Source organism: Kogia breviceps, chromosome 1, assembly GCF_026419965.1.
Source record: "Kogia breviceps isolate mKogBre1 chromosome 1, mKogBre1 haplotype 1, whole genome shotgun sequence".
NCBI lineage: Eukaryota > Metazoa > Chordata > Mammalia > Artiodactyla > Physeteridae > Kogia > Kogia breviceps.
In genome coordinates this window covers 105893084-105907316 of record NC_081310.1, presented here as the reverse complement: position 1 = coordinate 105907316, position 14233 = coordinate 105893084, and the positions used below count along the sequence as shown (strand labels likewise).

Here is a 14233-nt window from a genome sequence, read left to right as displayed (position 1 = left end):
GTGCTTTCACATTTGCTGAATGCATCTTTCTACACATATAACCTAATATTGTGATTGACTTGTTCAGGAGAAAGACCAGAGTCTCATCCTTCTGTGTGAACCAAGAAGCTATCAGATGGGTTCATTTCCAACATGGGGAAACTGAGGCTTAGATGGACTGATTGATTGGGGCAGAGAGCCAGTTCATTAAATGTTAGCATTCTCTGTCCAGCAGTCCTTCCATTCGACTGTCTGTGGAAATCTTGGAAGTCTTGGTCTGATTCTTTGTTATTATGGAAATATGCTAGAAGCTTATCCAATTAGATTGGCTCCTAGTAGAGCCATCACTCTGAAAGCTAGGGTGCGAGCCAGTTATGTTAAAGAAGATTTACATGGCAAAGCAAGAAATGAGCCAGCTGTCAGTGTGTCTACCCTTCAGTCCATTTTACTATTGAGAGTGAAGGCTCTGAGGTTTAGCCTACTGACAGATTGGATTCCAGACAATAGCAATTCTAGCCTGAAGATTTTTAGAAATAAGTGTTTTGAAAGATGCCAACTGAAAGTTAACTTCTAAAATATTTAATCGGTCTCTCTTTGGAGAGATGGATGTTCTGTAAGGGCCAGTGATTATTGCATGCGTTAGGTCTTTAAAAAAGAACCTAGGGCTTCCCTGGTTGTGCAGTGGTTGAGAGTCCTCCTGCCGATGCAGGGGACACGGGTTTGTTGCCCGGTCCGAGAAGATCCCACATGCCACGGAGCGGCTGGGCCTGTGAGCCATGGCCGTTGAGCCTGCGCGTCTGGAGCCTGTGCTCCGCAACAGGAGAGGCCGCAGTGGTGAGAGGCCCACGTACCGCAAAAAAATAAAATAAAATAAAATAAAATAAAATAAAATAAAATAAAATAAAATAAAATAAAATAAAATAAAAAAGAACCTAAACAAAACAAAACCAAAAAGACACCAAACATTTTCATTTAGAAGTTTTACTCTATTTTAGTATGAAAAATCGTTGTTATTTTGTGATTAGATCTGTCATCATTAGATCCTTTCCTCTCCTCCCCCCCACTCTCCCTTCTCTCCTCTCTCCTCTCTCCTTTCCCCTCTCCTCTTCTCTCTGGTGAGATTCTAACTGTAAGAGTTAGATTGCTTAATGCCCGCCCAGGGCAAAGATCGAAAGAATTGCAGTATGCAGTCACGCAGTGGTGTAGGTGGGGTGAGAATTTAAGAAAACACTAAGTTCCAAGAAATATAGTTTCCACAAACAGATTTGTAGGACCTCCCTTAGAGCTGGAGGTTAATTAGAGTCCTTATTTCCTGTGAATGTGAAGTTCTAGAGTATAGTCCAAGTAGTGTCAAAGATAGCTGCCGCTTTATACCCACATCTTTTGTCCAACACCCACTGTTTAAAAAAAAATCTCAGCAACAAAAATATTCCTTTGTATATAGCTAATTTTATTTTAAAAATTATTTTATTGAAGTATGTTGATTTACAATGTATTTATATCTAATTTTAATCTTATAAAAATATTTTTGGAAGAGAAATTTAACAATTTAGCTAAAAATTTCCTTCTAAGTGAAATTCCAAAGAGCAGTCCACTCTGTTCCTGATAGACATTGGAATTGTTAAAAATGAAATCCTAAGCCAATATGGTACCACAATAGTAACCAGCCCTCTAAAGGCAGCCCCTGAATAGGGAAAGAATAGTAATTCAGTTGGGAAAGAAAGGTCAAGCCAGATGACTATCTCTGGTTAATTTTGTCCAAGGCTTTATTAACTTACTATGGTTTGCCCATTTGACATTTGATTTTTATCAAGCTGTATTCTTATCTCCCTCTTTTAATTACATATCCCTTTCGGAAATGGGTATGAATGAAATACAAATCACATCATTTTGGGGTGTGGGCAGATCCATTTTCCTTTGTTTGAATTTACCAAATCTGTGTGTGTGTGAAGAAGCCAGAAATGCATTTTATTATGGCCTAATGAACTAAGTATTATGTTTCCTGGAGCTGTTGAAAGTAGCTCACTTCCAACAGTGCAATGTAAACACTTTCAATTTTGTGTCAAGCTTTGTGTGATTGCTGGGTCTTCTCCCTCTTTCCACAAATCTACCAAGTACAAATGCATATGCTGACAAATGGAATGCAAACAAATGGTATGCCATGGGTACACAATGGGTGAAATGTACAGAGAGGCTCTTATACATTGGTACAAATGGTAGTCCCCAAATACCAAGTTATTTATAAGGAGAAGAGTCTTCCTAACATAGGGCTCAAAGTAAAGAGGGTTTGTCTACAAAAAAGAATCTGGTGATTCAGTTCTGTGCATTTGTTTATTGATGATCACTTTTCCTCCTTATGTCTTGACATTCCACCAAAGCAAACTGCATGATCTTCCCCTTGGGAACCAATACAGAGCTTAGCTTTATTTACAAGTTTCATTATACTAAAGAGCAAAATGTTCTAGCTGATTGAATAGATATCACATGGCAGCCCACTGACTTCTCTATTTGGGAGAAATATTTGACTCCTACAGAGAAGTCCTAAAAGTTAGCTGATTCACGGTTAGTTTTATTTTTGTTTTGTATTTACCGTAGCCCAAATCACTGCCTATGGTTCTTTCCTCCCTCCCTCCCTCCCTTCCTTCTTTTTCTCAGTATGGTGTTTCTCTACTTCAGGGATCCAAGGGGATGGGAAAGACCTAAACTTTTAGGAGTGGAGTGGCTGGGGGCTCCAGCATCAAAGATAATTGCAATGACTACTATATCCTTGATTGTCTCCCTGTCTCTCTAGGATGGGTGTGGCCTGGGGAAGATCTTTTAGTACATAGTGGTTATTCCATTATCAAAATGTAAATTCAACACTCTACAGTAATAACATGTTTGAAAAGAAACTAGATTTTTCTAAAGTCACTTTGGTAAGGTATTAGAATAATAGTTGAGAGTCTTTGCTTCTCACAGCAATGTTACTGCAGCTTTTATTCCTGTCTCTGCCAATAGCCCTTGGTTCTTTCCACCAAACCAATGAGTGCTAACACATTTGAAGCTTATAGCCAACATTGTGATTCAAGCAGCATGCATGATTAATCCCATATCATGGCCAGTATTACTTTCTCTCTCTCATGCAAAAGTGCACAGAGCTCTTGATTATTACCTGTATCCTCACTACCTAAATAAATTTCATCTGTCCCTTACCCTTTCTCCTTCCTCCCTTTAACCTCCCTAAGAACTGTTATTCTTAGGTGGAACATAACCAAATGGGTCTAGGTATATTTATTAATTTACCACCCCTCAAAGTGTTTAGGTCAATCTGAATGATATATTTAGGGATGAAAACACTTCCCATAGTCTAAATGGAACATAAGCTTAAGCATTAAAGTTTTACTGAGTGGTCAACTCATGTACGAAAAGAAGTAACCCTTCGCCTGAGGCACTAGCTTGAAATCAGTAAGACTTTTGTGGGAATTACAGTCTGCATATCACCTGTGTGTCAGCTGGTGTTGTGTTGGTGCCTCTGTGGTTGGTTGGAAAGATAAGTCACTCGGAATGACAAAATCTTGGTTCAAACATGTTGATGGGAATCAGATGATTACTGAAGGTCTTTTGAGATTTAAAATTCTGTTCACGGTGTGAAACTTTTCAATGCTATACACCTTAGAGAAATGACTGTTGTGGCATGGTAGTATTCATGCACTCAGCCAGTATTCATTGTGTATTTGCCGTGACTTGGGCACTGTACATGAGGCTGGCGACAGGGTTCTGAGCAGACAGACACTGTCTCTGCTCTCTTGAGCCTTAGATTTCAGTGGTGAAAATAGACATGAGAAAAGCAAACACATGACCACAGTTTAAGATAGTGTTAAGTGCCATAGAGAAAACAAAGCAGGGATTTCAGTAAAGTTACTGGTTATGGGTGGTTGCAGTGGTAAGGCGTTTAGCTAATTTAGACTGAGCAGTCAAAGAAGGTCTCCCTGAGGAGATAATATTTAAATTGTTCCAAGTTGAAAACTCAGGGATCTTTTTGAATTAGATCCCTCTTTTCATAGTTCTGGATTTATGAGATTTAGCTGAATACTTATTTGATTTTTATTTGCTCTCTTTCTCAACTAGCCATACCTTTTTGCTGTTGTCATAGAAACATTTAATAAGCTTGCAAATTGACCATAGGGGAGCGTTTGCTTCCTTTTAAGAATTACCATAAATATCTCACGACTAGGGAAAACTGCCTCCAGGTAACAGGTGATACTTGTTAAAAAAATAGCCTCATGACTTTAATAGCCAGACTTTAGCTATGAGCATATTTTTTTGAGCAATAATAGATTTTTTTTCCCCAATGAAAACCACTTTTCTTTTAGTAATTCTATGTAGTTAAACCCATCCCAACATTGTTGGCATGAGAGGTGTCTTTTTGATGGCTTCTCAATCAAAGAAGTGACAAAAGAAGTTATCTCAGTCCTTTCAGAATTGTGAAAAGAGAAGTAATTTAGTAATTCCAGCTATGGTAGAGCCACCAGCCTCCTCAGAAAATGTAACCCACCCAGTCTTCATTGTCAAATCAGCTTGCTTGACCTTCGTTCTTTATGCATTTTAACTAGGTACATGGGTAATTGGATCCTGGGGTGGATGTAGACTGATACCTCCCAGTAGATAGATATTGAGATATTGAAGTATTGGTCAATTATGCCTTACCTTGCTAGTGGGTTTCAGTCAGTTGCTGTCCTCAAGGCCCCTCCTGTAATGCTTCAGAAGACATCCATTAGGGATGAGAGCTATGAGTTTATTTCCACTAGAGGCTTGCCCTGGAGGTCACCCAGTCCTGGTCTTTCTCTCTTAAGGAATTAAGTAAAAATATAGGTCCAAAACAGAAAAACTTTAGAGACCCTTTAAAAAGTTTATGAAAGATAGTATTTGAATGAGACACAGGTGGTTAACTGTATGGTTCATTTATGACTCATTCATTCACAGATATTTAGAGAGGGAGCATGGCAGGGAGACTTCAGGCTGTGATGCAGGTCTGCCATCTGTGAAAGGACAGCGGCAAGGAAAGAGGATTGTATAGAAGGAGCTTCAGAGCTCAGTGCAATTTTGAAAGCACCTTAGGTAGGCTGATGGGGAGTTCCTGGGTCAAGGTTGTTTGTTAGAGGAGTCCCACATCCAAAGAGCCTGGCTCTAGTTCTCCTACTGCATTTAGTCATTCTGGGAACAGCCAGGAGGAAGCATTGCCTCAGAGTGAACTTTGAGACAGATCTGAAGGAGTGCCCTGTGAGACAGGTTTTCTTGAAGGGAGGTCTGAATGGTGCACCCATGGCCACCATAGACAACATGCAGAATTTTATCTTGAGTGACTCCTGGTGAGAGAGAATGAGTGAGAGAGAAACAGGTATGTTTTTGTTTTGTTTTGTGTATAAATTAAGAGTGTGGTTTTAAATTTGATAAATATGAAGTATCTAAGACATCCACATGGAGTAGATAACCAGGATTTACTAGATAGGCTCTCAGAGAAGAGGTTGGGCTGGAGAATTAGTTTTGGAGTCATCATATTTTATAGACAGTATTTAAAGCCATGCGAATAGATGAGATCATTTTGGGGAGAGATTGTAGAGAAAGGAGAAAATGTCCCAGACTGAGCTCTATGGAAATCCAATACTGAGAGGCCAGGAACAGGAGGAAAAGCAGGCAAGGGAGACTGAGTAAGAACAGCCAGAAAGGTAGGAGGAAAGGCAGGAAAGTGTGCAAGATGAGTGTTAAAGGGGGAGGAAGTGAGACAACTACATGAAATGCTGCTTTTGGGGCTAAATTAGAAGATGACACAATTGGCAATATGGAGTCTCCGGTAGCTTTCTTTCTTCTGAGTATCATGAGTTCAGAAGACAGTTCAGAATAGGCTAAAGAGAGAATGCAAAATGAGGAATTGGAGTAAATATGTATCTAAAACTCAAGAAATTTGGTGATTTATGGGAGCAGGGAAATAGGGCAGTGGCTGGAAGTGGGTATGGAGAGAAGAAAGTTCTTGTTTTTTGTGACTGTAGATATTGGAAGATATTTGTAAGCCAATGGGAATGATCCTATGGAGGGTAAGCAGTTACTTTTGTAAGAGAAAGAAAGGATAGCTAAAGAAGAAAAGGTGCTGGAAAGATGAGTCTGGGATCCCGAGTGCAGATAGAAGGCCTGACCTTTGCTCGGAGGAGGGAGATGGCATATGTATGGGATATCATTCTTCCCTATGGGTCTGCAGTGCCTCTCCGCTCAACTTTCTGTTTGTCCAGGGAAGGCTGGAAGGCAGCCTTCCTTCTGTGTGGCCATGTGCTCAGCTAGAGATACTATTAAGAGGGAAGAAAGAAAAATGGATACGGGAGGACAACTAGGAAAAATCTTTATTAGATTTATTCCTAGGCACCATATATTTTTGTTGCTATTGTAAAGGATGTATCTTTTTTTTCTAAGTTACATTCCACAGTTCTCTTTCAAAGCATAGATCTTATCATATCATACCACTTCCCTGGCCTCCTTTAACTATACAATAAAGTCCGAACCTCAGCCTGGCAGTCAAAGCCCTTTGCAGTCTGTCCTCATCTACCTGCTCCCATACTTTCCATTTTACTTACTAGTCCCTGCATATGAAATGTACCTGTGAAGTCACTCTGTCCTTCCTTTCTTCCCCAGCTTTGAAACTTCTCACCCTTCCAAGGCCTGCTGAAAGGACTCTTCCTCTCTGAAGCCTACTTGGATTTGTAGAACTAATTATTCACTCACATGTGCCTCCATAGCCCATGATACCTGCTTTTATTATACCACTCAATAAATTGCAGTTTCAAATATATTTGGAAATCTGTCTGCCCATGAAAACATGAGATCTACAAGTTCTGAAAGTGTTTTAATCATCTGGCAGTAAATTTTTATTTAATTCTTTTTCTTCCTTCCTTCCTTCCTTCCTTCCTTCCTTCCTTCCTTCCTTCCTTCCTTCCTTCCTTCCTTCCTTCCTTCCTTCCTTCCTTCCTTCCTTCCTTTCTTTCTTTCTTTCTTTCTTTCTTTCTTTCTTTCTTTTCTTATTTTTTAAACTGAAGTATAGTTGATTTACAATGTTGTGTTCATTTTTGTTGTACAGAAAAGTGATTCAGTTATACATACATTTTTTATCCTTTTAAATGTTTTTTTCCATTATGGTTTATCTCATAAACCATAATAGAAAAGAATATTATTTAATTCTTAATGTCAAGCTCATAAGATATATTTTTGGAGAATTTTTCTTACAGGCTTATGAAAGCCACTTGATGACATTGGGCCTGATTTTTTTCATAAAAGGTGACGGTAAAGCAATTCTTTTGCATTGGGCCTGAGTATTTGGGTGGAAATAGAGCTGCCCCTGCAACATTACCATTTCTTCTTGACAGCAAGGACACAGTTCACCCAGAGACAGGCATATATGCCAAAGGGGAAGTACTGGAAGGGGGAAAACATACTTCTCTTGGACACATGTCCATCCTTTCCAATTTGTCTGGCCTGGAAGTGTGTAAATGCAGTGCTGGAGCACACACCTTCAAACCTGTTGGAATCTCTAGCCACCTCTCTTTATATTCCTTAAGTTTCGGAATTATTATGATTAAGCAGTCATTGTGTGCCAGCTACTTCAATAGGTGCTATGCCGTTCTTATCTCATTGACTTCTTATGACGATACTAGAAGAAAGGTAGTTTTATGATTTCCATTGGAAATTGAGACCAAGAGTGATGAGGAGACTTTCCCAAAGTCACATACACACAACCTGCAGCAGAATGAGGATTTCAGTCCTTTTCTGCTTGAATTTAGAGACTGAACTTTAAATACTGTGCTCTGAAAACTCTCCTAGGTATTTGGTCAGCCCATGTCTCTGCTGGGAAGGCCCAAGTTGGAGACAGAGCTGATTTAAGAGAGTCCCATGGTGTATGACAGCGCTCTAGGTCAAATCCCAGGAAAGATAAAGCTCCTTTTAATGTTTTCCAAATTCTTCTTCCCTGTAGTCTATTATAATGCTGTCCTCCAGCTGTCCAAAGCCCACCCAAACTCACTCGAAATTTCTTTTTTTTTCAAAAACAGCTTTATGGAGATATACTTCGCATACCATATAATTTACCCATTAAAGTGGATTTTTAGTATATTCAGCGTTGTTCATCCATCACCACAATCAATTTTAGGACATTTTTATTACTTCAAAAAGAAACCCATACCCCTTTGCCATCACCCCCAATCTTCTTGTACCCATAGCTCTAGGCAACCACTAATATACTTTCTGTCTCTATAGATTTGCCTATTCTGAACATTTCCTATAAATGGAAGTGTACAATATATGGCCTTTTGTTTCTGACTTTTATTTAGCAAAATGTTTTTAAGGTTCATTCATGTTGTAGCATATATCGGGACTTTTCTGTGGCCAAATAATATTCCATTGTCTGAACACACCATATCTTATTTATCTATTCATCAGTCGAAGGATATTTCAGTTATTTTCACTTTTTGGCTATTAAAAATAATGTTGATGTGAATATCATTCAAAGTTTCTAGTCCATCTTTTCATTTTTCTACTCAGAACTTCCACTTCCCCATATCTAAGTCCAGAGCTGGGAGAGCATTAGAACAGTCTAATGATTGCAATTCATACTGAGGGGTAGGTGACTGAGGTACTAAATGCATTTTAAAAGAGAAGCGTTATGACTCAAGTAAGCTTCAAATTAGTGAGATAATTCTTTTTGAGAAATGAAGTCTTCCCAGTGCCTTTTTCTTATACTGGCTGCCACCTGTCACTTTTCTCTCCACACCCACAAAATTCCCAAAGAAGCAGTTTAGCAGTCATTTCTGAAAAGCTACAGATCCTTTCAACAGTTCTGGGTTTAATCCTTTCTCATTTTTCTTCCTGTCACATTCTATTTTTCTTCTCTATTATAGTTTTTTTTCTGAGTAAAGATTATTATTCTGAATCTTGTCATTACCCATAATTGCAATATCTCCATAATCTCTTCCCATTCTATGACCATTACTTCCTATCTTCTAGCTCCCTCCTTCTGGAACCATGATTCCAACAATTTGATTCCAGTTATATCTGCAACCCACTGATCTTACTACCTTTTCGCTGTCACCCTCTCGATGTCCTCTCTTCACTCTTGACCAAGCTTGAATTCCATTTGCAATCAGGATAGTCACTCTCGTGCATATACCCTCAATTCCCTTGCCTGTTTTGGCTTCAGTGTTCTTCCTCACAAAAGCCACTAAATCCATCTGTCTGTCTACTACACACCTACACCAATCCATCAGAGCATGACAAGAGAAAAACAAAAAACCTTGCCTCACTATATAATTTGCACAGTTTTATCCCACTGTAAATTGATGACTCTCTACTTCAGATGGGCCTCTGTTGCTTTATACTTCATCCTTAATGCTGCCTGGAAATGGTTTCCCTAGTCTGTTGGCTTTCCCAGTTTTCTAGCTAATTTTTTTCACATCTCTCCTCAAACCTCAAATACCTCTTCCATCATCCTCAATCACAACTGAAAGAAAATTCTCCAGCCTCCAACCCCCATTTTTACACGTCTGCAGCAACTGCATCCTTTAGCTCCACCCTCTGCACTTGTTACTATAGTTTCTCCTTAGAGTGAAAGCTCTCTTTCTACTTGTGTGCTAGATCCCACCTTTTACCAGCCAAAGATCATTGCCCCAACAATTCTCCCCTCTCTCTCCTGCTTCCTCAATTTTTCACTTTCTTGGAACATTATTACCAATATACAAATATGTTAGTTATTATATTTTCCATCTTGAAACAAATAATGAAAACCAAAGCTTTCTACTGACTCCACTATCCTTGCCAGTTACCACTCTACTTCTTTGCTTTCCTTTGCAGCAAAACTCTTTGAAATAGTTGCCTCTATCCACCACCTTCTTGAAATCTCCACTAAAAGAGCTAATCAATATCACAAACCATATATCCAAAATGGAATGTCTAATCCTCAGGCCTGCAATGCTTCTTCTCCATTTGTCGCCATCTCAGTTGATGCCAACACCACCCTTTTCATTGCTCAGAGCCCTAGAGGTACCTCTGATCTTCTCTTTCTCTCTTGCCCCACAGCCAGTCAGAAAATCTCATTTGCCCTACTTTTAAACTCTGTGCTTTATCTGATCAATTCTTATCATCTCTATCATTAGCACCCTGGTGCAAGCCCACTATTGTCTCTCACCCCCTAATTGGTCTCCCTGCTTCCATCCTTGCTTTTTATTTGTTTCAACAAGGATTGAGCCTTGTAAAGCCTAAGTCAGATCATGTCACTTTTCTACATATAACCGTCAGTGTAAAAGCCAAAATACTAGTAACAGTCTACACAACCCTGCACGAAGGACCCCTATTAATCTCTGACCTTGTGTTTTATTGCTTTTCCCTTCCTACTCACAAAGCTGATGTGCTCTACCTCAGGACCTTTGCATGGGCCTCTGCCTGGAATCATCTTCCCCTAGAAACCCACATGGCCAGCTCTTTCAATTGCTGAAAGCCTTTCAAACATCACCTTCTCAATTATGTACACCTGAGTCACCCTATTTAAAATTGTATAAAAAAAGATAAAATAAAATTGTATAGCATCTCTGCCCCAGTTGTCTCACCCTGTTCTGTTTTTGTATAGTGTTTGCCACCTTCTCATATACAATATATATATAATTTTGCTGTTTTTTAATGTTTATTTTTTACTGTCTGTCTCTTTCCACTACTATGTGAGCTCCATGAAGTCTGGAATTTTTGTCTGTTTTATTCATAAGCATTTAGGTGCTCAATTAATATTTGATCAATGAATTAATCTCAGAAGTAGAGAAATGCATCCAGTATAGCCTAATAAATCTAACAATCAAATTGCTCTACTGCATGAAATATCAATTTTCTTTGAAAGTTTGGTACTTGAATCATATATTAAATCTGAAACTTATTTTTAAAAGATATATATATATAAATATACCTACTTATATTTATCACCCCCATTTTGCCACTCCTGTCATAAGCTTTCATTGAAATGGTTGCTATTTTGAGTTTGCTATAGAAAAATATTTGTTTTAGCCTACATTATATTTAAAAGCAACATTCTTTTGATAACTAAAACCTAAAATCATTCGTTTTAAAAAGAGAAGTTTGAAGCCATGGTATTAGCTTTGTGTCCTGGAATTTGGCGTTGAGGACTCCCCGGAATTCTCCAACTGCTGAGACCTAGCTGAGAGCTAAGAATAGTGCAGAACATAAACTACTATAGAGGCAACTGTGAAAGGAATTTTTAGAAGCAGTGTGAGACTACAGCATTGTCAAAGAGCTTGGGAAATGGCAGTCTTTAATTGTCAAACAGTACAGAGTTTTAGTTATATATTTTATTATCCTAAATTTGTAAGGAAATCTGTGGAAAGCTTGTAGGACTCTGCCTCACAGTTTCATTAATTCTCTATTCGTTCATATCTTATTTAACATTATTATGAGGGAACATAGGGTAAGGTCTATATTTGGCAAAAGGCATGTTGTTATTGCCACTTTTCAAATTTTATTTATTTATCATTTATTTTTTTATTTTTTAAATTTATTTTTGGCTGTGTTGGGTCTTAGTTCCGGCACACGAAATCTTCGTTGAGGCATGCGGGATCTATCATTGCGGCGTGGGCTTCTCTCTAGTTGTAGCACGCAGGCTTTCCCTTCTCTAGTTGTGACGTGCAGGCTCCAGAGTGCATGGGCTCTGTAGTTTGCAGCATGCGGTCTCTCTAGTTGAGGTGCGCGAGCTCAGTAGTTGTGGCGCGCGGGCTTAGCTGTCCTGCAGCATGTGGGATCTTAGTTCCCTGACCAGGGATCGAACCCATGTCCCCTGCATTGTAAGGTGGATTCTTTACCACTGGACCACCAGGGAAGTCCCTATTGCCACGTTTTATGGAGTACCTTCAAGGCACCTGAGAAATGCAGGTGGCAATTTTATTTGACATCGGATTATAATTTGTTGAATTCACTTTAGACCTGGGATCCTCATTTTTGTTTGTAACCTTCCAGGGTAGATTCAAGGACAGTCTAGTAGAATCTGGGAAATGAAATGATGCTGGTTTTGGTTTTCCTGTATTTGCCCTTCCAGCATTCTTATTTCCCCTTTCAGCATCTTAATCCTCATGGCCAGTTTGGTCATAGAGCTCTGCCCTCCTCAGGAAATTCTTATTTCCTGTCCCTACCTGGCTCCTTCGCCTTCAGTGGAAACCTGTTCTTAACCGACTGATTGCTGGGGGAAAAAGTCTAGTCTGCAGTTTTGTTTTGGTAAAATAAGGAAATTGGTCTAGATGACATCCAAGATCTCCTCCTGCTCTAAAATCTTGTGATTCTATGATCCTCTCTTTTCTGGGCACAATGAAAACTCCTGATTATAAACTTTCTTGAGAAAACTTCCATTTTCACCATGTTTGTGGAATTATCCTTTTTGTTTTGTTGTCTCTCTCTCTCTAAGGAACATTATTTGGACCTAAACTAGTATTCTGCCAATAGCACATTTCATAGAAGACAGGTCAGTCTCAGGCCCAGTTTCTAGGTGCTTGGATTTCAAGCTCCTAACTGGGACTGCTGGGCAGTTTGGTGGAAAGATGCTGGTGTGTTTCCCACTCTTGGTAAAGGCATTGTTTCACAGCCACTCTGCATGTGCTCCTCTACTTTTGGACTCAGCATGGACCACTGAGTCCTCGATAGAATCATTTATTAAAAGGTGTAATATTGCTAGTACTATGATAGTTTTCTAGTGTCAGTCATTGCAAGCAGTCCACGTGAGGGCACACTATGGACTAGAAAGAAGTAAGTGAGAGTTATTGGCCATCCTGAAACCCGCTGGCCTCTGCTGAGATTAATCGTTGGCAAACTCTCTCTAAGATCCTTGACTATAAAGCACTCTGGGGAATGCAAAAGATTACAGTCATTACCCTGATGAAAAGCCGAGCTAATTTTGCCTGGATCTGACCCTCTGGTTCCAGGGAGTCTAACCATTCCAATCCTGTCGCTTAGATGACACACCATAATGACGACATCGAGAGCGTGATCAGCTGCTTATCAGGTGCTGGCCCCCCAGCATTTCCTTTCCAGCTCACAGATATTCCCCCTGGAATATAAACACCTTCTGAAGCAGGGGGCCTTCCATCTCTTGTCAGTCATCCCTGCTCTCAGTCACTGTCCTCAGAGGGTGGGAGGACAGACAGCCACAGACACATGAATCCACAGTGAGCCCTGTGGAGCCACGGGGGAGAGGAAAGAGCAACAGGTGCTGGCACCGGGGACACAGGCCGGAAAATACTCTGAGAGCGAGGGTTTAGGGGAATTCAGCACACTACCTGCAGAGCAAACTCATTAAATTTCATGTTCTTTTCCAGAGCTTTCTTCTTTGTTTCTGTACGACGGGCAGACAACCACAGTCACGCTTGATTATAGTATTGTTTTCTTCGTTACTAAGGAAGCTTTATTTCTGAAACCTGGTGAAATATTATAAAGAAAACAGTCGTGATGTGTCACTAAAGACCCCTAAATGAAGGCAAATAAAGTCTTAATAAAAGAGCAGTGATGATCTAGATCAAAGTTTCTCAACACTAAATAGTGCTCTCTCTGTGATACAGAATGAAATTGGAAGACAGCAGGCAAAGAATTTGGAATATAGATTTTTAGTTAAAGTACGGTTTCAGCCCAAGGGTAAAAGTGGGGAGTTGAGGTTGATTAGAACTGAAATGATTTTGGCAGTATCCACTTAGGTAATAGCTGTTAAAGGGCCTGGCATATCCTGAGGAGGAGGAGAAGGAGCCCATCTTTCCTAAAATCCTCCCCGCCCCCAAATGGTTAATCCTCAGGAAGTGGGCTTGATGCATCATTACTGCTAAGGATGAGATGGTACTTTACAAATAAAAGAGGCCATTGTAGCCCTGAATGCTCACCCATCAAGATTTCTTAGAGGAAACTTGCTTCATCCAGTCCCGTTTATGGTTCTTAATGGCAGAGATACTTGGCATACTCTTTTAGGAGTTTAGAGTTTCACTGATGTACACTAACAGGCAGAACTTGAGCGAAGTTTAGAAGACAGGGTAAGAAAAGGGATTTGTATGTTAAAGTGTCAGCACAGAAAATACATATAGTATATTAGTTGTATTTTATCCTTTGTGATTCCAACCCTCATTCTACAACACTAGAACTTTTTTTTTTTTTTTTTTTTTTTTTTTTTTTTGCGGTACGCGGGCCTCTCACAGTTGTGGCCTCTCCCGTTGCG

At 39.6% G+C, this 14233-nt stretch overlaps 1 long non-coding RNA gene across 1 annotated transcript; it reads right to left on the bottom strand.

The window, feature by feature from the left end:
* Positions 1-12650: 12650 nt before the first annotated feature.
* On the bottom strand, positions 12651-14021 carry LOC136794473 (uncharacterized). The gene is made up of 3 exons (XR_010841294.1): positions 13905-14021; positions 13314-13451; positions 12651-13084 (listed from the first exon to the last, which is right to left on the bottom strand). It is a non-coding gene; the product is annotated as an uncharacterized lncRNA (long non-coding RNA).
* Between the last annotated feature and the right edge of the window lie 212 nt (positions 14022-14233).